This window comes from Agelaius phoeniceus, chromosome 15, assembly GCF_051311805.1.
Source record: "Agelaius phoeniceus isolate bAgePho1 chromosome 15, bAgePho1.hap1, whole genome shotgun sequence".
Taxonomy (NCBI): domain Eukaryota; kingdom Metazoa; phylum Chordata; class Aves; order Passeriformes; family Icteridae; genus Agelaius; species Agelaius phoeniceus.
This window is the reverse complement of record NC_135279.1, coordinates 4,815,661-4,840,882: the sequence shown is the minus strand read 5'-3', so window position 1 is coordinate 4,840,882 and position 25,222 is coordinate 4,815,661. Positions and strand designations below refer to the sequence as shown.

Genomic DNA, 25,222 nt, shown 5'->3' with positions numbered 1-25,222 from the left:
TGAGATTAACTACGACATCTTGTCTCACTAAAAACTCCCCCCCTCCAGTGGCTCTCAGAAAAGTAGAAAGGGGAACAAACTGCCCGGGTTTTTACACCACTGGAGGAATTTCATGGGGATAAACTTCTGTCTCAAACCTGAACAACAAGCACAGGTATTGGGTATTGACTGTCAGAACCATGTTAATATTGATGAAAAGTCATTTATTTCTCACAGCTGATGGACAAACAGCATCCCCCCAGGACTGGGGGATTTGGCTGCCCAAAGTGATGGTTTTACACACACATCAGCCAAGGTTCAACCTGCTGAAGGAAAGTGCCTGTTCTATTAAAGAATTTGCTACCTGAACAACTTTTAACATATAGAAGTCAAATATCTCTCATAGGCATGAAGCTTCTTCAATAAATAATGAGCAGGAAAAAGTGACAACGTCTTTTACAAAGAATTTATGAAACCGTAGTGAAGGATCAAGGATTTTGCTGATCTGAATCTTTTTCAACAGCTGCCTTTTTGGCTTAAAATAAGTATGACTGACCTTGAAACCCTTCTTAAGAAAGTTTTTCCTTTGAGAAGTCACCTTCAAGCTGGCAAGAGCTGAAGCTCTAATGTTCTATAGTAACACCACCACCACCTCCACTCCCCCAACTGCAATTAAATTCAGATTAAAACTTTACACAGCTGAAAGGGAAATCATAGATTTTGGTTATTTCTACAGTTCCTTTGGCAACTCTGAACACATTGTGGGATGGTTTAGTTTTTAAACTACCAGGATTTAACTTTTTCCCCAAATAGAGAAAAGCATGGAGCCAATGGCTGCAAACATTTCAGTGTCATCACCACAGGTATGTGAATACAAGTGAAGCAAGACCCCAAACCCTGAATTCTGTTTTATGCACTGTGGAAAGCAGATTTACTTTGCAGAGTATGAAACCTGCCACCACACCTTTGCTGGGAACCAAGGAGATAAGAAACTTCCCTTTTGGGTAAGCTGGGGGTGTTTTCTCTGCCAGCCTCTGTGACTTGTACACTTGTACCACACTTAATGTAGATAAAAGTACAAATATTTTGCATAATTACATGGATGTTAACATTCCCAGTGCCTGTGGCAGCAGTTCTAATTTAGCAAAGTGAATCAGTTCCTTTCTCTAACAATTCATCACTGCTGTGCCAAACAGAAAGGCTGCATCGTGCCTGGCTGTTACCACACTCCAACATTAGCAATTCTAATTGCAAAACTCTTTTAAGTGTTACTCTACTGGAGAAAAAAAAAAAAAAAAAGATCTTTTTTTTTAAAAACATAGAAGTTTCTCCTCAGGTCTCAGCTTTGACATAACACAGGCAGAAATTGCAACAGCAGAATCAAGTTATAATCATGGTGGAAGTGCAAGACTTGCCATATTTTTCTTTCCACACCATTGCCCTGCCTTGCTGGTCTGTTTTACATGGTCACAGATGGTGTGTGCTGTTAATTTGGACCCCATTAGCACCAGGATGTGCTACCAGAGCAGAAAGGAGCTGACAGAGTTTTCACCTCAAATATTAATTGAGGCAGCAGAGCAAATTCCTAGAAAGTACTGGGAAAATGCCTAGAAAACAATAGAGGAAATCCTTGAAAGTCACAGAAAAAAATTGCTATAAAGCACAGGGAAATTCCCCCAAAGCACCACTCAAACTTCTGGAGAGCAGCTGGGGAAAACTCTTTGTGATTTCAAGGAGAATTCCTAGAAAACTAAGGGCAAATGATGGAAGGCACCATGTAAATTCCTAGAAAGTGGTGGGAAAATCTCGAGGAAGCATCAATAAAATTCGTAAATAACCAAAATTAATTAGTAATTAAATTAATTTGTTAGTTTAATTTTCTGGAAAACCACCAAGATGAAGAGCACCAATTGACAGAGGAAAAAGCCTCAAGTCTCACCAGGGGAGGTTTAGATCAGATAATAGGAGATTTTTATTTCACAGAAAATGTTTGAACAGACTTTCCAGGGAAGTTGTGGAGTCACCATCTCTGGAAGTGATCAAAAACCACATGGATGTGGCACTTGAGGACGTGGTTTATGGTGAACAAGGTGCTGGGTTGATGGCTGGATTTGATGACCTTAGAGGTCTTTTCCACCTTGAAAGCTTCTATGATTCTATGAATTTAATTCCTAGAAAATAGTGTGACAATTATTAAAAAGGAATGAGAAAATTCCTGGAATGCGTGGGGAGAATTCACAAAACACAACAGGAATTTTCCTGCGAAGCACATGTTCAAAGGCTGTGAGAAAATTCCCTGCTAAGTCACAAAAAATCTGAAAAGGAGCTGGATTGAATTCATAAAAAGCAGCAGAAAGTTGCCTTAATGCACCAGGAACATTTCTGGAGAGATTCCAACCCAAGAAATTTCTGGAAAGCAGTAAGTGAATTCCTAGGAAGACTCCAGATTGAGGAATTTCTGGAAAATCAGGGATATTGCTCTAAACCTTCTAATGCAAGGATACTTGGAAGGAACTGGGAAGTCACAGGGAATCTTTAGAAAGCTTTTGGGCACAGGGATTCCTGCAAAGGGTCTAGATTGAGGCACTGATGGAAATCCAGGGGAGGGTTCGAGAGAAGGCCTAGACTGGGACAATTCCCAAAAGCCAAGGGGAATCCCTGCTCCATTTGTTGGGAGATATTTGTCCTCATCACAGCAGAGCCCTGTCCTCCCAGTGGGTTACAGCCACCCAAACACCCCAGGGGGAAGCAGCAAAAGGACAGTCACCCTGGAGGAGGAGCTGATAAATATTTACCAATTTTGAGCTGAAAAACACGGGGGAAGGCAGTGGAAGCCTCACACACATCCCTTTGGGGGAGGACAGCACAGAGCTGAGAGGCTTTTGTGGCTGCTTACATGGCATTAATTCAAGAAGCCCTTTGCACTCATCAGAACTGATCCTTTGTGGAGAGCCCATCTCATTCCTAATGAGGTTTCTCTGTGTTGTGCAGCTAAAAAAATCCCAAAAAACTGCCTTGGCAGAGGGCAGCCTCTGTGTGAGCATGAGCTGCTGCACCAGGGGGCTGATTAACTGCTGATTATTGTGCCAATAATTAAAAAGGCAGCGCTGGGCACAGCCAGGCAGGTTACTGCTGTGGGTGCCTAAAATTTTAATATTTTCCCTCTCTTATTTTGCTTCTCTGTGTTTGTATCTCTGTTCTTTTCATTTTCCTTTTTTTAGTTCTATTTTCCCTTCACTCCTTTTGTTTTGTTGTTGTTGTTTTTTTGGTTGGTTGGTTTTTTTTGGAGTTTTTTGGAGTTTTTTTTGTTGTTTGTTTGTTTGGCTGTTGGGGTTTGGGGTTTTGTTGTTGTTGTTGTTTTGCTTTGTTTTTATATAAGCAAGCCAAAAATCTGAGATGAAATGCAAGCAGGATGGGCTGGTACAAGGTGGTTTTATGGCACACTGATGCCTCTGAAGTCACAGGGGATCTGCCCTGAGCCTGGTACAATTTAGCACAATCCTGAGGTGTCCTCTGTGGATCATCTGGGAGCTGTAAGGAAACAGCTCCATCCTGGGCACACCAGCTCTGCCTCCAAATTGCTTTCTGACACTTCTGCCCACTACAATCACCTCCTTCACCTCGAGGATTTCTCTGATTCTAGCAGAACACCCAAGCTGCTGATGAAGAGAGTGCCAGAGATTGCACAAAAAGCCCAAAGGTTTGGGGCTGTCAGGTCCTGAGCAAGTGTGAGGGCTGTGCCAGGGATGATCCCATCCCACAGCACCTTCCACCACCCCACAGCCTGTCTGCAGCTCAAGGGCTGCACATCACTTTGATTTCTTTGATTTTATGCTTCCCATGTCAACCCCTGTGGGTGGGGGGTTGGCTTATGCAGGAGGGGAATTGTGTCAATATTCACATATAAATTGAAAATGTATTAAGCCTGTCAGTTATCCTAGTTTATGTACATATTTTATTTCTCCTTCATATTCAGCTCTTTCACAGCCACAATATTTTGTGTTCCTTGTATGAAAATTAATAAAAAAAAAATTGGATCATCATGAAAGGCTTCATTTCCTTAAGCTAGCAGTGGTGAGAAAAAATTCCATCTGCTTTATGTCACCTCAGTTTCAATCAGTCAAAAGTAAATTTCCATCAACTCAATCCATATACTTTTCCTCTCTGTTTACTCTCCCTGTGCTGCATGGAATCCAGCTAAAGTGTAGCAAGACTTTTATGGGCCTTTTAGATTGGTGCACATGGTGTTGCACAAGGACAAGAAATGCATCTCTCTTGCACCCTCCTGTTGCTGCCAGGGAAGCCACTGAGCACTTTCCACATGCCTCATTTCCCACCTGGATTGATGTTGCTTCTCTTTACAGCCTTTGAAATTTACTTATATTCTTATATCCCTCAGATTCAGAAACTGTTCTGCCTGCTGTTGTTACTGCAGGCTGTGGTTGGGTCCCCTCTTAACATTCCCTTGGATAAAACCTTGAAATATCTCAGCTTCTTCAGCCCAGTTTTCAAGTTTTATTGTTATTTTTTAACCCACTATGATTTGATGGACAGTTTTGGCCAAGTGGAACCCCCCCAAACCCTGTGTTCCCTCTCTGGCTTATTTGGGATGGTGGGAAGAGACCCCACCATGTCCCTCCTTTACCTGATAATTACATTGGTCTGCTAATTGCTGCTGGTGCCTTCCTCCCACTCCCCCAAAACAGCTCCCAAGGGAAAACCAAGCTCTACCTGGATTTTAAGAAATGGAAGAAGCCTGGCTGCCCAGATTTGGGCTGGGAAAACTGACCTTGACCACCTGTGGACATCACCCTGTGATGGTCCTGGGATCTCCTGCCTTGCTCCTCCAGCCCATCACGAAGCTCTGCCGTGGAAATCAGAGGGAAAATTCTCTGTCCTGGCCTAGAGAAGTTTGGCCAGAGCTGCAGGCAGACATTCTGGGGACTGGTGCTGTGGAGAGCTGTCCCTCAGGGCAGCCAGCAAGGGATGGGCTCCATTCAATGGGAAAGAGCCCCAGGGCAGAGCCTGCGATGTGAACTCAGTGCAGGGCCAGCCCTGGAGCCCAAGGCAGCCAAGCACACACCGTGTTTGTGCAAACTCTGTGCAATTCATTTGCTTTTTTTCACCCAAAGCTCCCTGTTTTTTGCCGAAAAGACTTTTCTGATTTCTCCCCACGCCTCTCCCCCACAGCCATTACATGAAAGTTATTTGCTCTCAGTAATTGAGAAGGGATGGGCAGGGCAAGCAAGCCACTCACATTTTGTTCAAAATCCTTTTTGTGCCCTTCTGGTTTAGTTAAATTTGGTCAGGCTTTTCTGCTGCCCTTTGGACCATAGCAAATAACTCATCACTTCAGATTTGGGACGGTGGAAAGAGGAGGAGCAGGAGTGCCACCTGCAGCAGAAGGACTGCAATGTAGCTTCTCCTCCAGCCTCGGGGTCGGCAGGGCGAGTATCCAACAGGGATTTTCATTTGGTCCATACAGCTCTGACTTTCGGGGAAATCATCCTGTGCAAAGACAGAAAACTCAGTTTTATTTAAATGTGGGGATCTCTAGTGGCCATGAACCGCTGGCTGAATGAAGGCAGCTGATGGCTTGGCTTGGAAGGGACCCTAAATATCACCCTGAAGGCATTATTTTGTGCAGCACCACTGTGATGCTTGCAGGAAATACCAAGGGAGCTCCAGCCAGCCAAGTGCTGGTGGGTTTGGGATGGTGCCTGCCCAGCCCAGCAGCGCTTTGGCTTTGCCCTTCAGTGCCTGCAGCTGCATCCTCCCTTCCTGCACAGCTGTGGGGAAAGGATGGGCCCTCAGTGGCACTGCAGGGACCATCACTTCTGAGGAATCACACAGTGGAGTGAAAATGAGAGGTAACAGTGAGCAAACTTTCCCCCAATACTTCCAATGCCAGCGCCCCTCACTGGGGAGCTCCACTGGTCACACCTGCTTTCCACATTGTCCCCTGAGGTCCCAGGTGGCTTTTTTCCATCAACTCTTCTCACACTCCAACCTAAGAAGGGCTGAGACTAAGACCAGCATTGCTCCTCACATCCTGGGCTTAGGACTGTGACTTCTGCTCTCAGAAGGACAAGCAGGGATTGCACTTGGAGCTGCTGCTGCTGCCTTAAATCTTATTTAATATCAATTTGCTAATGCCAATCTTCTGATTTAGTGAAAACAGACTTACACAGTAACACCTTAGTTAAGTTTTCAATCAATCAGCAGGAAATTAATGGACAATCACTGTTATACTCTGCACAGAAGAAGCAGAACACAGCCGCAGTGAGAAAAGACACCAGCCTGACCAGATTTTCCATGCACACCAATATAGCCTTTTTTTACCCTTTTTCTCTGCAGTATAACAGTGCAGAATTGAGTTGCCCAATATCCCAGACAGCCCAGCTCTGACCACAGGCTTTGCAGGAAGACGTGGCCACAGGCAGAATCCCCAAGTGCTATTGCACAAGATTTCCAAACAGTCCTTGGGGTTTCCCCAGCTCCAGCCTCTGCTCACAGCCCTCCTGCACTGAGGCTGCAGCCAGCTGAGGACACAGCTCACATTCACTCACAGCCCAGCACAAATTCTGCTGCAGGTTTGGGAAAGAACAGGCAGCTCTCCCACAGCACCTCAAACAGCAGAAATCCCAGGAATGTGGCAGAGAGCAGCACACAGGGAAGATGCTCTGATCTGATCACACAGGCAGGATCAAAAGCATGTGCACAGAAGGAGTGGGTCAATTAACTGCCAAAAAAAGCCCCACCAAAAAAAAACAAAAAAAAAAGAAAAACAAAAACAAAAACAAACAAACAAAAAAAAACCAAAAAAAAAACAAACAAGAAAAAACCCCACCAAAAACAACTGTAAATTTCCATAAAACATCTATAAAAAAATCCCATTTCAGTTAAGTTCAGACATTCTGTGGACGCTTGCTTGCTAATGGTTTCTCATTAAAGAAACACACAGGACATCCCATAAGCATCTTGGCAACATCTGTCTTCTAGTCTGAAAATGTCAAGATGAAGCACTTGAGCAGCTTCAGCAGCAGCATGGTGTGGCTTCTGCACATAAATACATTCCTGCATTTTCTTTGCATTATGGAAAATATCAACTGTTTCCACTGACCAACCAAACAAAAAACTAATCCAAAAATACAGATTTGTGCAGCATCAACCTCGCTCTTCAAAGCTCCTCTTGAACAGGAAGAGGTTTTCCAAAATCAAGGAATTTCCAAAGTTTGACAGCCTCATCTTAGCCCATGCTCCTGACATGGGGAGCAAACAGGAATTCACAAGGGAGGACACAAATCCTGTCTGAGCACCAGCCCAGTGTGAGTTCACAGAAGAAAAGCCAAACAGACAGAGGTTTTTACAAACTCACTGAGGTGGACACTGCAGTGCTTGCTGCCTCAGTCTGGGAGAGCAGGTCGCAAACAGGGAATCCAAGAGGACATCAAGATCTAATACACCAGTATTTGATGGGTGATGGCATAACCTCCTGTCAAAAACCTCCCTCAGCTCATTGCAATGAGCTTTCCATGATAGCCAATCCAAAATTACTGCACATGAAACTTTTTCTTTCCTTTCCTGAAAGAAGATCAGAAGATCATGTCCAGATTATGGCCCTTTTTAAATCCTGGAGGACTCAGGGTGTACAGCTGGGTCCCTAAGATGATGCTTTAAGTCTTTAATATGCCTTTCAAGCATCTGTATGTCTTTAAATGTGCCTTCTCCAGAAGCAATTTAAACAGAAAATTGCCTTGCCTACTTCACACAGATGCAGAAAAGAAGACAGGAAAAAAAAAAAAAAAAACACAAAAAACACAAAAAACAAACTACTGCAAAAGAGAAAATACAAGTATGTCAATGAAATGAAAAACCAACACCAAAGTCATTGCAGATTAGTGGAGCACATCTACCAAGCTGATTTTTCTATGGGAACTTGTAAGCAAGCTGATGAATGCCAGCAAGGCTGGAGCAGATCTGTGGGTCCTCCCATGGAGGAGGTGCTTGGCAGGAGCAGGTGAGGGCTGGGGCCTCTGCAGGGGCAGAATTCATCGGGATTCTTCTGCAATTTCTTGAGTTGCAGTGTACAGATGCTGTGATGAGACCCAAACCCCTCAGCCACGAGAGGCTGAGACCTGGCATGGGAGGGAAATGCTGTGCTGGGCTGTTTGTGTGTTTATCTTGGGGTGTTTGTGAGGAGAACCATGAGTGGGAAGGTCTCAGCTGATGGGCAAACAAACACAGCCCCCATCCTGTAAGGACAGAGCTGCATTGGCTCCTCCAAGCTGTTTGATCACCCTGATTTCAGCCCTTTTCAATGGCTCAGAGAATCCTGCAAAACAGCCAGGACGTGGCCCTAGGCAGGGAAAAAAGTCCAAAAGGAGCAGAACCCTCCCAGCAGAAATGAAATCTCTGTCCCTCACCTCTCATCAAGGTTAATTATCTTGAAGGGATGCTGAAGAAGAAGGAACACTGGGATGGGGCTGGCATGGTCCTGTTGGTGCCTATTCCCCTTCCTGCCCTCCCTGAGTTGAACTGATTCAGAAGGCTGATTTATTATTTTATGATATAGATTATATTAAAAGAAAAATATATATTAAAACTATACTAAAAGAATAAGAGAAAGGATTTCATCAGAAGGCTAGCAAAGAAGGAATAGAAAGGAATGATAATAAAACCTTGTGACTGTCCAGAGTCCCAAAACAGCTGGACCTCTGATTGGTCATCAAGTAGAAATAACTCACATGGGCCAATCCCAGATGCACCTGTTGCATTCCACAGCAGCAGATAACCATTGTTTACATTGTCTTTCTGAGGCCTCTCAGCTTCTCAGGAGAAAAAAAATCCTGTCAAAAGGGTTTTTCATGAAATATATCCGTGACATCACACCAGTTCAGTTTGGGTTTAGCTCCTGCCCTCCCTGAGAGGGAAGTGACTGCTGTCACACACTTTGGTTTGGGTTTGGCTCCAGCCTGGAGCCCCTGCCCTGCCCTTCAGGGGTCTGGAGCCTCCTGCAGCTCCAGGGCTGAGCCCTGGCTGCCTCCTGCACCCACCAAAGAGCCTTCCTGGGCCTGAAAGTGCTCCTGAATCATTCAAGGGGAGCAAACAAATAGAGGCATCAAGAAGTGACCTTGGGCAGAGGCACTCTGTCACCCATGGAGAGATCACTGCAGGCTCCACGTCCCTAACACAGGGACATTAAAAAGATTAAAATAGAATAAATAATGCCTTCCCCACCAGTCCTCTTCACCTCATATGTTGACAATTTTCCTCCCAGCAAGGTACACTGCAGAAAGCTGGAGCTTTTCATTTGCTGACTGCAGAAACAGCAAACAAAATCTTTGTCAGGAGCAAAACCCAGGGAGTTCTACATCTGCAAGCCACAAGTGACTGAGTTTTTAAATTTAAAGCATAGTCTTTAATTAGTACTAATCTAGTTAGTTCCCTAGAACTAAGATGTAAGTTTGCTATAAATCTTTCAAATGCTCCTGAAAAAAAAAAAAAATAATGCTACTGCTTTCCCCATCATTCTCAACTGAGTCATTACAATGTGGATGCCATCTGAGGAGTCAGTGCTGCTGCTTTGAGGGTTGGCCAAGCACAAATTCATCTTTTGTTGCAGAGAACAGTGGAGAAGGGGGTGGAACAGATGCAGTTCTATAGAGTTCACTGCCAGGAAATGGCAGACTAGCCTCTCTGACTTTGGGATTACTCTGTGCTGTTTTCAGAGTCCTTGTTTTGACCAAAGTTATAAGACAACTGAGTGGCACAGTCAGAAATATCAGCAAAATGTCTCCCTGCTGGACCCTCTATTTCTCCTTGTTATTCATGTATTTTTCTTGGACTCCTTTACCTTCTGCAGTGCTAAAATGCCACCCTCTGCACAAATTCAATAGTTACACCCTGGGGCTGATGATGGAATTATCTCACAATTGCTGCCTAAAGAGATTGAAATCAAACAGAATATATTGGCTGTTTTTATTCCGAGCACAAGGGAGCCTCTTCCTGAATTTTCAGTCACGTTAAAGTGGGGAATCAAATTAATCAGGAATTGGAGAAGTGGAAGGTTCTTGATCAAAAAATTTATTGTAAAGTTCTCGCCTGAATTAAACCTGTAGACTGAGGAAGGAGCTGCACTTGGCTCTCCCGAACTGAAGGAATCTGAGTCAGGTGGAAATGCAGCAGAAGAGTGGCACCTAATGGCCAAAGATGTTCAGGGGACTGCTCTGTCCCTCCTTTTCTCCACTGCCACCATTCCTGGCATTCCTGTGTTACACCCTGCCCTGTTCTGCATGATGCAAACCAAAAGTCTTTCCTATCACAGGCTGGTTTTTGTTTTACTTTGCTGTCACACACTGCGCCTGTACATCTGAAATCAAAACAAATTTATTTTAAAAAATCAAGATTTAACCTATCTTCTCCTCCTCTGATGTATCAGTGGTTGCTGCTGCATTGAAGTCTGGATTGTGTGAGCCAGCACAGCCTTCTTGCCCTCACATTTACCCCAAAGAATGGCACAAAATTCCTCAGGCACTTTCCTCCTCAACTCCCAGGACTAAAAGTGATTCATGCCCAGAAAGGCAAAGCTTCATCCCTTCAGCATGGAAGAAAAGCAAAGGCAGAGCCAAACCTCCCTTTGCTGTCCCAGGAACATGCCCAGAATTGCCAGCTTTGAATTACAAAGTGAGATTTGGGGGATTCTGGTGCCTGATGATCCTGAACCTGGATGGGAAGGGCAATGGAAGCTGTGCTGTGACAGAATTCTCCTGTGCTCCCATTTCCTTGGGGCAGGTTTTGCTGCAGGTAGTTTCTGCAGCAACCTAAATATTAAAACTCCAGCAGCCTCTTCCCAGGAGAAGGTCAGTTCCAGAGGCAAATGGAAACCCTGAGTTAATCTGATCAATGCTTTATAACAAATGAAAACATTTGAAAATGCACGTCCCATACACAGTTTCTGTAACAATGCCTGCATTCTGTGTCCAGAGACTGTGTCTTATTTTTGCAGAAAATGGCTTTAGATGGAAAGCAGTACTTGGTGTCCTTGCTTGGAGGTCACTAAACCCATGAAATTCACCCAGCTATACCAGCCCAACACAAGAATCTCCCAAATCTCCTACCATCTAAGGACTGAATTATGCTTTTTTTTTTTTATTCAATAGGATTCTGCTCCTGTGACCAGCTTCTCATTAACCCAGCCTCTGGCACTCTTTTTTTGGACAAGCAAATGCACACAGGTTAGTAAAATCACGGGGCAGAGATTTTCTGTTCATTTATATTCATTTGCAGACCTGGAGAGCAGCAGCACCATCAGGGCTCATTAGAAACACAGCCAGCATCACCAGGAGAGGGGGAAGGAAGAAAGGATGAAGGTCAGGAAGCCAAAGAGGCCAAGAAAAGGACCATGGAACACCTCTCTGGGTGCCCACCTGGCTGGCAGGTCCCAGGACAGCCCTTCCCATCACAAACTCCCACTAACCCACTTTCTTCCCATTCCCACCCTTGCCAAGAGCTACATCTCATGAATTTCCTATTTTAATCACTTAGTCCTATTTTCCAGCACATTCATCATCTCATTAACAGTAAATGCCTTTATTAAGTTAAATATGAAATCCAGCACTAAGCTGTTCAAATGGGGTTTTAGGGGCATGGACAGGTTTCCTTCTTCCCTCCTCCAATCTTGTAGCATCCATACTCAAATAATTCTTTTATATATTCATGTAATTGTCTGGTCCCAATCTTTAATTAACTGTATTTTTATGGAATCTCGATTTTCCCAAGAGAAACCCATATTTAATATGGTTCAATGTTCACCTGCCTTTTCATGGAGACAGACAAAACAGTGCCTGATTAATTTTATCCATTAGTGCTCTGTTAATTTGAACCATGAGGAGGGGAGAGAGGAAATATATTTAAATGCCCAATCCCTCCTCACAGTTTGTCTATTTTGGGGTTCCAGAAAGTGGGCCAAGAACACAGAAATGTTCTGGTTTGTGATCTCTGACCTGGACCCTGCTGGCCTGCCCTGACCCTTGTCAGGAAAACTTCCTTTGCAGGGAGACACCAAAGAGCTTCATTTATTTGATTTCACCAAGGGAAGGTGAAAAGGTCTCTGAAGTATCCACATGATTTTCTATTAAGGAAAAGCTCTTTAATCTCTCAGACAGGGGCCAGGACAAGACCCAATGGCTGGAAGCTGAAACTGGATCAATCCAAGCTAAGTAGGGGGAGTCATTTTCTAATTATTATTTTTCTACAAAGCAAAGGGAGTAATTAACCACGGGAACATCTTCCATTAGTGCCTGATAGATTTTCTATCACTGGAAGTGCTTGAGCTACAGAGCATGGACACATCCAGCTCAATCACACGGGGCCAAGCAGAGGGAGGAAGGTGAGTTTTGCTTCCAATTGTGCCACTGGGGAGAGAAACCCAGGATGCTGGCTCCACTCTGGTGCCAATGGCTTCTTAAAAAGCAGATTAAAAAGCTGAACCAGCTGAAAAGGAGAAGTACAAAACAATTCAGGATTAAAGAGCCCATGGGACATCTTAAAGGTCAAATTTGTTTAGCAAGAAAAAGTCAAAGCCAGTCAGTATTGGGAATGAGTGTATTCCAAGGGAAGGAATGTTGGTGCTGGGTGGAGAAAGGCACAGTGAGAAACTACATATGCGTGAGAAGGTGGAAAATAAAAAAGAAATTAAAAATAGAAGGGTTTTTACTCTTCCTGAAAAGACTTGGGTGGGTTTGTCTGCAAGACCTCTGTGCTCACATTAGCAGCCATAGAGAAGCCACAGAGGTGTTTCTGAGTAGCAGCTCCAGCAGCCAAGCCTCCCAAAGCCCTGCTGTGATGTCTCAGCAGCTTTTCCATCCTGCAGAGGGATGGGCAGGTTTTGGCACAGCTGTTTTACTGAAGCTCTGGAATTAAGGTGCTGCCATGTCCTCAAACCTTGTGAAACAGGGGGTGCTGGCCAAGCAAGGGAGGAGTCACACAGCACAGCCCAGCTGCCTTTTGGTGCTATTCTTACTGAGAATCCAGAGGAAGGGAGAGGAATGGCTGCAATTTAGGGAAAACAAGGGATTTTCTAACTGATGGAGAGTGATGCTCAGGCAGCCCAGCAAAGGAAAGTGGTGCTCCCATACTCTTAGAGACAATTTTGTGGGATGTGGTGGGCTTTGGGAAGAAAAAGAATTTCTACTTGTATTAAAGTAACACCAACAATGCCTAATAAAAAAAAAAAAAAAAAAAAAAAAGGAAAAAAAAGGTCCCATTCTCCCTTTCCTAAAGGGAGAGGAATTCCTGGAATGAAATGTTTGGGCAAAAATAGATGAAGAGAGAGAACAGGCAGAAGTCTGAGCCTACTACACTGGCTCTGTGTGACAGTCTGGGTACATATTATCCTGCAAAGCTCCCTAAATATCCCTTGCACTTCACCTCAGTGGCTGAATGGCAGCCTAGAGCTGGATGAGAGCACAGGAGAGCTCCCTGCTTTCTGTTTCTCCCATGGGATGATGCCTTAAATGGGGGGATTTGCATCACTTGGAAAGTCAGAGGAGACAAAAAAATTCCTGATAACATTTTGCAGGTAGTAAAATGCAAAGGAAAGAGAAGGCACAAAAGAGTTTACTTAGAATTCAGTCAGAGTAGTTGATCAGTAGGATGTTGGTATTATTAATAGAAAAAAATTAAGGTACTAACACTAAATGAATAGACAGGGAAGAGTCAACCATGCTAACAGATGCCACCAAATACCAGAGTCAGGAGACAGCTAAATAATGTATTGTAATATCAGAAACACACTGGTGACCCAGTGCTGCAACATGAAATGAAAATGAATCAATAGAAAGTAATGAGAGAGAATAATACGTGGATTAGTGAGGACAGAGATGGATTTCTGATCCAGGATTTTCCCCAAAAGACAGCTATGTGCTCTAAGAACTATAAATCTTTAATCAGTTCATCAAGTAGCTCAGTTATTCCTCTGTGCATGCATTCAGGGCTAGATAAAAGCACCTTCTGCATCTGCAATCCAGGCATGGCAGTTTCTGGGGCTGAGCAGAGGTGCTTGGCTGCTGGGGTGCATCCAGGCCCTGCAAGAGGGGCACTGCACAGGGTACAGGATCAGGTACCTGCCTTGGACATGATCCAGCCACAGCTGGGCCATCCACAGAAAGGATCCCCCTGCAAGACTCCTGACAGGCAAAAGGGACAGGGGATTTATGGAGGTACAAGCTGCTTGCTGAGAGAGCCACAGGAAAGGAAAAGGACTTTGCTCCTGGTCCAAAACCTTGTGAGTTTGGTAAAAAAAAAAAGAAGCAAAGCAACTGGGGGATTGGGGGACAAGTCCAGAGCCCAGGCCTCTCTTTCACTGGACCCCCCTCCATCCTGGCAGTGATTTCTCTCTCTGGCACCAGTAGAACCCAGGAAAACATTCCTACCCCAGAGCAGCCACCAGCTCAGCCCCTCTGTTGGGAAAAGTGCCTTTAGACTCTCTCAGAAGGTGAGAAATGAATTCCTGGTTTCCAGTGCAGGAGCACACACTGTAACTCATTATAAAGAGTTTTTGCCCTCAGCACCTCTTCTCCTTCTGGCAATGTCTTAAGAGAGAGCTGCAGCAATTCCATTCAGTGGGAAGCTCTGCCCTGGGGCATGGCATCCCCCTGGAGCCCTGGCTGAGCCCCTTGCAGGTGAGGACCAGCTGTGTCCTCATTTCTGGGGCTCTGGGGGCTCAGAGGTGCTGAGGATGGCAGCTGACACTCTGTCAAGAGTGTGCATTTTATTAACCCACAACTACAAGTGTGGTAGTTGGGGGCTGGGTGGATTTGATGTGGTAGATTTTGGTTCTGAGGAGAAAGCACAGTAAACTTTGGATCTCAATTTTTCCCTTGCCTTGACCCCACTTGTGCCTCAAATAAGAGTTCTTTAGAGAAACTTTCTGAAGTCAGGAGATTTATATCCTGTTTCCAAATGGAACAGACTCTACTGAAAATGGCATGGATTTTACCAGGTCAATACAATTTATGATGAAATAGGAGATGTTTAAATCTAGTTCTTCATAAATAGCCCCAGCAGGAAAGTACTGGAGCCTGATAAAAAAAAAAAAAAAAAAGAAAATTAATCCATTTTTAATGCATCTGCATCAGAAAATGTAACATCAGCCAAAGAGATCTCAAATCCTTCCTGCAGAGGGTAGGAAAGGGAGCACACTGCTCATGCCAGAGAGTGTGTGGGCAGACTCACTGGCTACACTTTTACTGCAAGGATTCAAACCACCTTTCCTGAAGGGACATTCAGACCTTATCCAGTGCCAACACTACACACACTTAACAGACCACAGCTTGGAAAGTGATTTTCCAAATGATGAACTAGATGGGTAAATCTGGCAAGAGTGAGTTCAGCAAGCACCGTGGGTGAGGTGGCCAGAACAGGGGGTGAGGACACCAACCTGAGACAACATCCCTGTGAGCTGGGCACAAAATCCAGGCTGCTAGGGAAGAGAGATGCAGCAGCAATGTGGGAATACATACAGGGGTAGAAATGGAGGAATTCAGCTCCTCCAAGAGGCATTTGGGGAAAGCCCCACCAGGCTCCCACAGTGGCTCACCCTGCAGCAGCAGATGGTCCATCAGCACCAAGCAGCTTTATGGCCCTCCAAACTCTCTGAGACCTCTGTTCCTTGAACTTGCACATCTTTCAAGAAGAAAAACAGGGATGAGAACTAACTGGAAAGCTGGGCTTTGCTGCCTTGAGCCAAGATTCACATGACACCTTTTAACAGCCTTTCCTTGCCCGCTTTTCAATGAACTGCTCTGCACTGAAGATTGCACACTCATGCAAAGAGTAAATCCTTTCCTAGAGCTTTTTAAACTATTTTCTCAGGCTCCTGACTGCAGAAGGCTTTGAACAAACAAGGAGGGAGAGGCAAATGAAGAGGATGGTTTGTTGCAGTCAGCTGCATTTCTCCCAAGGTGCTGGCACTGCCCTGCTCCAGGCAAGAGGAGCTGCCACATCTCAGTGGGCTTTTTCCAGGCAGAGCCATCAGTTTTGGCTTCACATTTCCTTGGGGTTAGATGGAAATTCCTCAAGAATGAAAGCAGGAGGCAGAAAGGCACCTACCTGCCTACCTATCATACATAATCTGCAAGAGGTGAGACAAGAAGGGACCACAGAATGTTTCCAATTTGCTTCAGAGCAAAAAGAAAGAGCAAAAGAGAATTGAAATGCTTTAGGGAAACCTGACACTCCTCGTTTTTCAGGTCAGGACCAAAATGGAGGTGACATTTGAAAAGGATGCCTGCTCTTCCAGGAATTTGTTTGAAAACTAGGTGTTGTACACTGCAATAACTGATGCTGGTGAGAAATACAGGATTTAAAGAGAATCCTCCACTCTGGGGACATGAAGTGAGCAAATTAGGAGCCTTTTACAAATCAGATTATTTAATAAACTTCAATGTGACCACAAGCCAACTGAACTATGTTAGCAATTTGCAGAAGGGACCTGAAAGATAGTAGCTGGATATGGGGAACAGGTTTGTTTTCTTTTGGGTTTGGTTGTTTTGCTTTTTTTAATTCTAAAATTGTATCCATTTATTTATATATAGAGAGAGTACTTGACCTTGCAGATCTGACATTCCAGATTAATTTTTAATTCTCTCATAAAGGGGAAAATTGGAATGGAGAAATAATGGCTGAGAAAGCTGAACAAAGCAGTCCTAAAATCACTGTTCCCTCTGAAAAAAAAAAACAAAAAACAAACAAACAAAAAACAAAAACAAAAACAAAAAAAACCCCACCCCAAAACAACAACAATAATAAAACCAACCCTATATACACTTTTAAACCCAAAAAAGCCATGTTCACCATGGATGGCAGCCCAACATTATTCCCTGCATTCAGGCTTGCAGAGACACAGCCCTGAAGGCTGCTCAAAGAAAAATTCCAGTGTTCAAATCTGGTCATTTTTCTATTTCCAGATAAGGAAATGTACTACAAAGTCATTTGGGAAGTAGCTTTAATGTGCCTCCAAGACTTCCAGGGGTTTAACTTTTCCTCTCTAAAAGGTGCTGCTTCAGACCACTGGGTTGGAGCAAGGCAACTTCAGCACTGCTCCCATTGCATATCAACATTTATTATTCGTTTTCTTGTTAAAGGAGGCTTAAGAAATTTCTCAGAAAAAGAGGAAAAGACTAAGAAAGAGGAACCCATTGTCCCATCAGCACAAGGAGCAGGAACAAAGGTAAGTAGGGGTATATCTACACCTAAATATGTATCTATGCCCCCTCCTGAAAGAGTGACAAACTGCATCTCACTGGTTTACTGTCTTTTGTCCCCTTCTCAGGACATTTCCCTTGCCAAGAGGAAGAGCTGGAGCCCTCCCATCTCCCTCCCTCCTCCATCATCTTGGCTCTAACCTGGCACAAACCCTTTGCTGCATTTTATATAACTTCATTGGTCTGGCTTTCCAACTGCTTAACAGCCCTTATCAGCAAATAAAAGCCTCCAGCAGCAGATGAGCAAAGTGATTGAGAAAGCCATAAAAACTGCAAAGAGAGAGCTGTCTGTAGTTAAAACAAGGCTCAGCTCCTGCTCCCCAGCCAACTCCCCCAGTAAGCAGGGAGGAATAGCAGGTTTATTACCCTCCCTCTGATTGTATGTCATCATTACAGCATTGTTTTCCCACATACCAATTCCTTCCTAGCTCCCACTTGCAATAAAAACCAGAGATTTGGGTTCTTTTAAAAGATTGATGGACACAGCTGCCCTCATACTCTAAACTCGTGGAGTGGCTGGATATCACTCTTGAAATTCCAAATTCTGGCAGTTTTCTGCCAGGGCTGGGAGTCAATGATGTCGTGAATTACAGAAGAGTTGTGTGGAGGGAAGGAGGTGGCACTGTGGAGAAATGAGACCTGTTGAGGGACAGCTCCTCATAAAGAAACTCCAGAATTAACAACCCTTTTTGATGAAAACAATGAACAACAAAAGTAAAAATGGTTTACATAGAGGTTTACAAGAGGAAAAAAAACCAAACAATTTTGCACAGAACGACTTGAGACTTGTCTGTGCTCTGCTTTGAGGGTGAGTGGGAAATGATGCTCAAAACCAAACATTGCTCTAAACACAGCAGTTGATTCATGTGGCAGAAAAGCACATCCTGGGGTCTGATTTGGAGGTGCTGGGGTGTGCAGGATGAGGGTGGAGCCAGGTGCCCGGTGCCATGGGCAGGTGACACAGCTCAGCACAGGAGGGGCAGGGATGGAGCAGAAGAGCAAAAGAAAGAAGGGTCCTTTGGCTGGAAAAAACTGAAACTTGGTTACTTTCTCTTGCTGGTGGGAAACATTTTGGAAGCAAGGGCTGATTTCTGTCTGTCTCTCCCACCCCCAGGAGGATTGGTGATTGCCCTTGGCCCTCAGTGAAGCCCTCATCCCTACAGAATGTCCATGCAGAGGCTTGTGTGGATCTGTAAGGTCCCAAAGCCATCCCATGGTGCCCCCTCAGCTGTCAGGCCAGGCACAGGCTGACAATTCACAAAGAAATACAATGGGCCAGGCAAAGCCAGGCTGCTCCCAGGGCTTAGGAGGGACAAGTGGGTGACACAAAGGGCTGGTAGGGCACCCTCATGTTCCCAGGGCTGGGCTCAGTTCCAGTCCTGCTCACACGCCTGGCCAGCACAGGACAGGACCAGCTGGGACTCATTGCTGGCACCATTTAGGAGGGAAAAGCAAAAGTAAATCCAACATGAACCTTCACTACAAGCCTGTGTGGGCTGTCAGGACCCAGAAGAGGAAACCCAGACCCATGGAGCAATCTCTTGCCAACCCAGAGGTGCTGTGTTCTCCCTCGAGCTATGATATCTGCATTTAGCATTCACTGCCACCTCACTGATCCTCATGAATTCCTCCCGTGTGCATGTGCCTCCCTCATCCATTTCTATCAGCACCTCACTGTAATTTATTATTAGTTAAGAATTAATAGACACTTGGAAGTATAATGTTACATTTTTGTCTTCTGGTGCTCTGAAGCATTTCATGCAGCAGATCAAGCATTAAATCTGTCATGTAAACACATTATTTTGTCATGTGATGCATTATGATAGCCCACTACCAGGAAAATGAAAAGCACTTAAAGGTTTGTGTTTGATGTGCACTGTCAACAAAACTCAGGAAGAATTTATAGGGTGTTGTGGTTTAATGAGTACCTGTTTAATAGGGTTTGAGTATCATTCAAAAATGTGGCTTTACAGGAGACATGTGATACATTGAATTTCAATGTGAATTATAAAGCCCAATCTAGATCTCCAGGCTTCTACACAGCAAAGATAATAAGATCCAGGGAGCTGTTTATCAGCAATAAATCATGACCTCCTCTCGTTTTCTCTTGGAATATTCCTTTCTCCTTCATCAGGTTTTATGAAGCTGCAGGGTTCATGTGTGGAGGTGCCATCCAGTATCTTGGATTAGGGCAGAATAACTCAGCTGCAGACAGGGGATGAATGAACTAAAGAGGAAGGAAGAGCTGATAAATAGGAGCCCCAGCAAACACCCAGCCACAGGCAGGCAAGCCTGGCAAAGTTCAAGGAAGAGTTTGATAATGACTTGGGAAAGCTTCAGTGAGTTGTTTCCAGGTGGAATCTTCACCCAGCAGACTCCTGACAAAAGCCCCTCACACCTGGCCAGAGGTATCACAACAGCAGCACAAAAAATTGCAAAAATCTGAACAAACATGGAATTTCTCCCTTTCCTCCCCAGGATGCTGCTGGAAGTGATGCCTTAGGATTTTAGCCTGTATATTTTTCATATATTTGTAATAATGCTTTAATGTCTATCTCTGGACTCCATATGGAGTGTGAGCTGCTGCTGTCCCACTTTGGTCAGACACAAGAATTCCTCTCCAGGCCTGGGAATCAGGGACACCTCACTGCCTCAGGCCCCAAGAAATTTAAAACCAAAGTGAGCTGGGAGGGAAGCAAACTTGGGGTAAATTACTTCATTACCTGAAGTTGTAATTGGAAAATAAACTCCCAATATGCAAATGGACCAAACTTATAAAAGTGTGAAAACCTGTCACCCATTGTCCATTTTTGGGTGTAGCCCCTGGGGGGTTTCATCTGCCCTAAATGTACTGGAAGGCCCTTTAATAAATATAACCACTTTTTATTCCCTTAATTTTTTCTGGCCTCTGTTTTTAGGTAGCCCCAAAAGGCATCAGGAGCACCTCCCACAAACCAAGACAAGATACAGTGTGATATGACAAAGACCAGAGAGCAGCCTGAAGATAAATCCCAATCCCTTTGTTATCTCACAAAGGAACCAGCCAAGCAGTGCTCACAGGGGGAGCCCAAAGTGGATCCACCAAGAGGATCCAAATTTCAGCTCCCCTTGACCTCATGGTACACAGTTCACAGGGTGAGAGCCCTAAAACCATCTCTTCAGACAGCTTTGGTTAGAATTCATCAAGACCTGATGCAATTAAATGCTCCAAGTTATTAATACTAACAAGATTTACTGCTCCCCATTTACAAATGATTTGCATTTTTATGCATTCTTTTAGCATGGATCATCACGACTTTCTTTGGTATTCATGAGGTTGCAATTTGTGTATTTCCATAATTACCTCATCATATTCCCCATTAGATAATGGACCAAGGGCATAAAACACCAAGCAGAATTCAAAAGCAGCATTGACTCTCTGCTGCACTAAGAGACTGAACGTCCCTTGTCCTTGAAGCAGAGCTCAAAGGAAGGCCCTGGGAAAGGGCTCTGCCCCAGCATTGGCTGAGGCTTGCAGGTAGAAATAAAATTTAAAATCATTAAAAAACCCAAAAAAATCAGTGTTTGATCATTACAGCCTCTGGGAGCTTCCCTCCTCACCCTGAGTGCTTTGACACATTCTCTGCACAGCCCCCGTGGACTAAAGAGGGTTGTACCACGTGCAAGACAAGCTAAGGAATCATAACCATTTCCATTCCACAGCTTTTAAAGCAGGACACAAGTGAGAGCTGAAGAACCAGAAGCAGCTTGGACAGTCCCCCATGCCAGGACACTGTCATCACACCCCCTAAGGGACATCCAAACCCACCCAAACCACACAGGTAATTCACCAGTGCACTGGAAGGAGGGGGAGGAAGGAAGGGAGATGAATTTCATGTACATGGAAACCTTTTTGTACACTTAGAAATGGAGATGAACAGATTTAAAATTAACTGGCTGAGTTCACTGCTGGGCAAGTGATCTGAAATGGCCAATAAATAATTTATGCCAGCACCATCCATCACTGTGCAGCCCTGGCTGGTGACGCTGCCCACGTCGGGGGCTCGCTTGCTGAAAAGAGACAACTTAATTCAGCACAAAGTGAATAACCCAAAATCCCATCAATGATTCATTGCTGGATTAAAAGCTAGAGATTTCTCCATAAATTTCCCTGCCCTGCATTAAATATGCAGATGATTGTGTGATGTTTATTAACTACTGGATGGCTTAGTTAAGGATGACACCAGCTCTGGTGTTTGAGAGCACCTTTGAAGCCATGAATCTTCATTAGATGATCATTTAAGCATGAAAAGGGGTTACCTTCCAGGATTCAGTGTTCACTTACATCAATAGAACTACAGAATAAGTATATGAGATAAGAGAGTCAGGCCTTAGTATACTTTGTTTTAGAAAACATAAATATAGACAGGAATTATTTCCTAGTTGGGATTATCACCATACACCTCTTCTCCTAGGTATTATAAAATACCAAGCCACCAAAAAAACCCCAAAACACACCCCCACTAAATTTTCCTTTTTTTTCTAGATACTTAAAAAAAGAAGCTGTATTTTGAAATAGAGAATATTCTGCCTCTTTTCTTATAAATTTAAAATAAAAAAAGGGAAGTGGTAGATTTCCCTTCCCCTTGGAGGAGGGTCAGTGCTTGAAAGACTAAAAAATGGCAATGAACTTTTACCAGAAATAATTTCCCAATGCCTTCCTCCCCAACTCTTCCACTGGTATTTGCACACTTCAATTTGCCTCTCTCTTCCCAGTGTCCTCATGCTCCTTCCTGCCTCCATTTCAAACTACATGGAGCTCTTTAGCTTTAGAGGTTAGAAAAGAAGTCCTGTGAGGAGAGGCAGAGGGATCTGGGGGTGTTTAGGCTGGAGAAAAGGAGACTCAGGAGGGACCTTCTTGCTCTCAGCAGCTCCTGCAAGGAGGCTGTGGCCAGGTGGGGATCAGCTCTGTGCCCAGGAAACCAGCAACAGGACAAGAAATGGTACCAGGCTGCATCAGGGAAGGTGCAGCTTGGACATCAGGAAGAATTTCTTCCCTGAAAGCACTGTTGGGCATTGGAAAGGCTGCCCAGGGTTCCCATCCTTGGAGATATTCAAGGAACTGTCCCCCAGTGCTCTGGTGTGGGTGGCAAGGTGGGGATCAGTCATGGGTTGGACTCAATGATCTTGGAGATCTTTCTGAACCTCATTGATTCTGTAACTCTGCATTACAGGGTGAGAAAATGAGGGTGAGAAAATGAGGGTTCTCTGTGGGAAGCCCCACTCCAATCTCAGGGTTCCTCTTAGCTCCTAAACACTCTCCAAGGTGATTCCTTGGAGGGCTCCTTGCCAAGCCCCCTGTCCTGCTGGATGGCAGGAGGGAGTGGAGGCTGAGATGAGTTTTGGGTTTATTTAGGGCTGACATTTCCTTTCTCAGGTCACTGCTTCCACAGTGTGACTGCAGGAGCTGCTGAGTCTTGGGGTTTGTGTTTTAAATTAGCAAGGGAAGCCAAAACCACACTGCTCCCAGCTGGGGTTAGATGGCAGCAGGAAGAGGAAACCAAGAATTGCACGGTCACCCCAGCCCCAGGAGCACCAGAAAACCAGGGGGTTACTGAGACTGGCAGGAAATTGTGTTGCTAGAGGCCACTTGAGCCAGAGCCCAGGGTGCTGAGAGCATTCCCTGGAGCCATGAGCTCAGCCCATGAACTCCTGGCTGGGAGATCCATGGTCACTGGAGGAGGCTGCATTGATTCTGCTTGGTCTCAGCAAGTCTGCATCACCTTTCCAGCCTCTCCTCATCTCTCCAGATGTTCCTCTGCTCAGTCTTTGCAGCTCAATTTTGCCATCTGCTGTCATGTCTGTGGCAGCACGTCCTATTTCCTCTTTCTACCAGGCTAAAATTTTCCACTTTTTCATGCATTCATCTCACACTGTGTGGTTATCTCTGTTCTTTCCCCAAGTCCCATGATGCTATTTATTCTTATTTCTAATTTCCTATGTACTCAGCCACATTCTTCCCTTCTGCTTGCTCTTTCTTAAGCCCCAATTACATTTCACCTTTGAAACCAAGAGATTTATTTATATTAACCTTAAAAAATGCCTAGAAAAGCACATTAAGGCTGAGAAACAAACCTGGAAACATAATGAAATGTGCTGCTGAGATGGAAAGGGACCATGAGAACAGTCAGCTCCCATAAAGTCTATTAAGAGAGGTCTCTTAATAATCTCAAAATGATATTTAATTCATTCCTCTGGTTTCTCTTTAAAGGGTTTGTATTCCTAACTCAGCACTTGCCTTTCTTTTTTTTTATTTCCTCCTGTTTCTTCATTAGTCAACCCCATATCCCAAAATATTCAAATCTCGCTTTTTAATTGCTTTTCTGTACCTCCTCCCTACTAATCTGGCAGTTCAGTCATTATCTCCTCACGTCAGACCCCCTTTACCCTCTTTAATCAGTCATTTTGATACTGACAATTGTCCACAAAGTACTGGGGACCAGTAAAAATTATTACTTGGACCAAAAGCTAAATCCTCCATTAATTAACCACCTTGCTCCACAGAGCCAAGCCAGACTCTCCAGATATAACAACACTTAGGCTTGACATGGACTCTAAACAAATTAAAACCTGCTATACTGTGCCCCAGGCTCCCTGTGCAAGCCCATAAATGCTGAGATAACTCCAGCAGCTCCAAGTGTTGGGGAGAGGCCTCAGACGTGGGTAATTTCAGCTCGTGGTGCTTGGCAGTTTGAGAGGTGGTGGGAGGCCAGGATGGAGGGACTGCAGCTTTGGGGAAATGCAGAGTGGTTTTAAAGCAAATGGCTTTGCTCCTCTGCCCTCTCTGTACTGCTTTAATCTGTTACCAGAGGGGTTTTTGGCTACAGTGCTTTATCTTAACTCAAGTGTATTTTTTTTTTTGCCTTCAAGGGAAAAGTCTTAAAAATAAAGGCCAACATTTCCAGATGCCAACGACATCCTCTCCCATAGCCTTTTCTTTCTAAAAACTTGCTGCTTTCATCCAGCTTTTCTCCACTAGACCCAGAGACTGCATTCTGGGGCTTCTGTTGCTTTTGGAAAGCAGCATTTCCTCCAGCTATATTTAAAAGGCTCACTTTAACCTTTCCCTGAACATACTGACAGCCCCAGTCCTCACAAATAGCTTCAATGAATTTTCATTTAAATACAACCCTCCCCAAATCCTTGCCTCCAATTGCCATTCTAAACCCAAAGCTCTACCTCAATAATTTGGCTGAATAAAAAGATAAATAAGAATGCTCAGTGGTATAAGTTACACTTACTGCTTCCCTGCAGCTTCTCAGGGCTGTATTTCCACATGGCTGATCAGATCAAACTCACTTTGTTGGCACCCATCTCTTCTCCCCTTGTTCAACTCCCCAAAACCAGGGCTTTTAAGTCCAGCCAGCACCACAGCAAATGTGCTAGAACCTTCCCAAGTGAGAGCCAGCTCTGCTGTAATGAAGTCATTAGTGAGGAGCTAATTAGTAAGAGCAAAAGGATTGGCCCAACTCTGCCAATTGGAAGCTGCAATGGAGATATTGTTGACTTAATTAGCAGGTTTAATTGGGTGGGGGAAAAAAGGCAAAAAGAAAAGTTTGTGTTTTTCAAAGGACTACATCAAAAACCGTTTGGGATTTTCTTTTTTTGCTCGCTTCCTTTCATTCCTCCCAGGTTTGTGTGGGATCCATGCCTAGAGGTGAGAGATGCCAGGTCCCTGTGCTCTGTGCTGGGGCGGTGACAGCCGCAGTCGCTGGCGTGGGACAGACACAGGCTCAGCTGAGCAAACCCAGCCTGGGAGCCCACAGGCCATGTCCCCTGTCTGGGGACTCTCCTGTGCCTCCCACAGCACCTCCAGAGCGGGGTGAGAGCAGGGCTCTGAACCCAGGAGACACCGAGAGGGACCCCAAAGAGGAACCTGCCCTGTCTGCCCAGTGCACAGAGAGAGAGGAGAGTTGCTGCTGCTGCTGGAGAGTTCA

At 44.6% G+C, this 25,222-nt stretch overlaps 1 long non-coding RNA gene across 1 annotated transcript in view; it reads right to left on the bottom strand.

Annotated features, from left to right (window-relative positions):
- LOC143695286 (uncharacterized) overlaps positions 1 to 24,613 on the bottom strand; it is a 35,881-nt gene extending 11,268 nt beyond the window's left edge. Inside the window, exon 1 of the long non-coding RNA XR_013184394.1 lies at positions 24,527 to 24,613. This is a non-coding gene — a long non-coding RNA (uncharacterized LOC143695286). The remainder of the gene's footprint in view (positions 1 to 24,526) is intronic.
- Between the last annotated feature and the right edge of the window lie 609 nt (positions 24,614 to 25,222).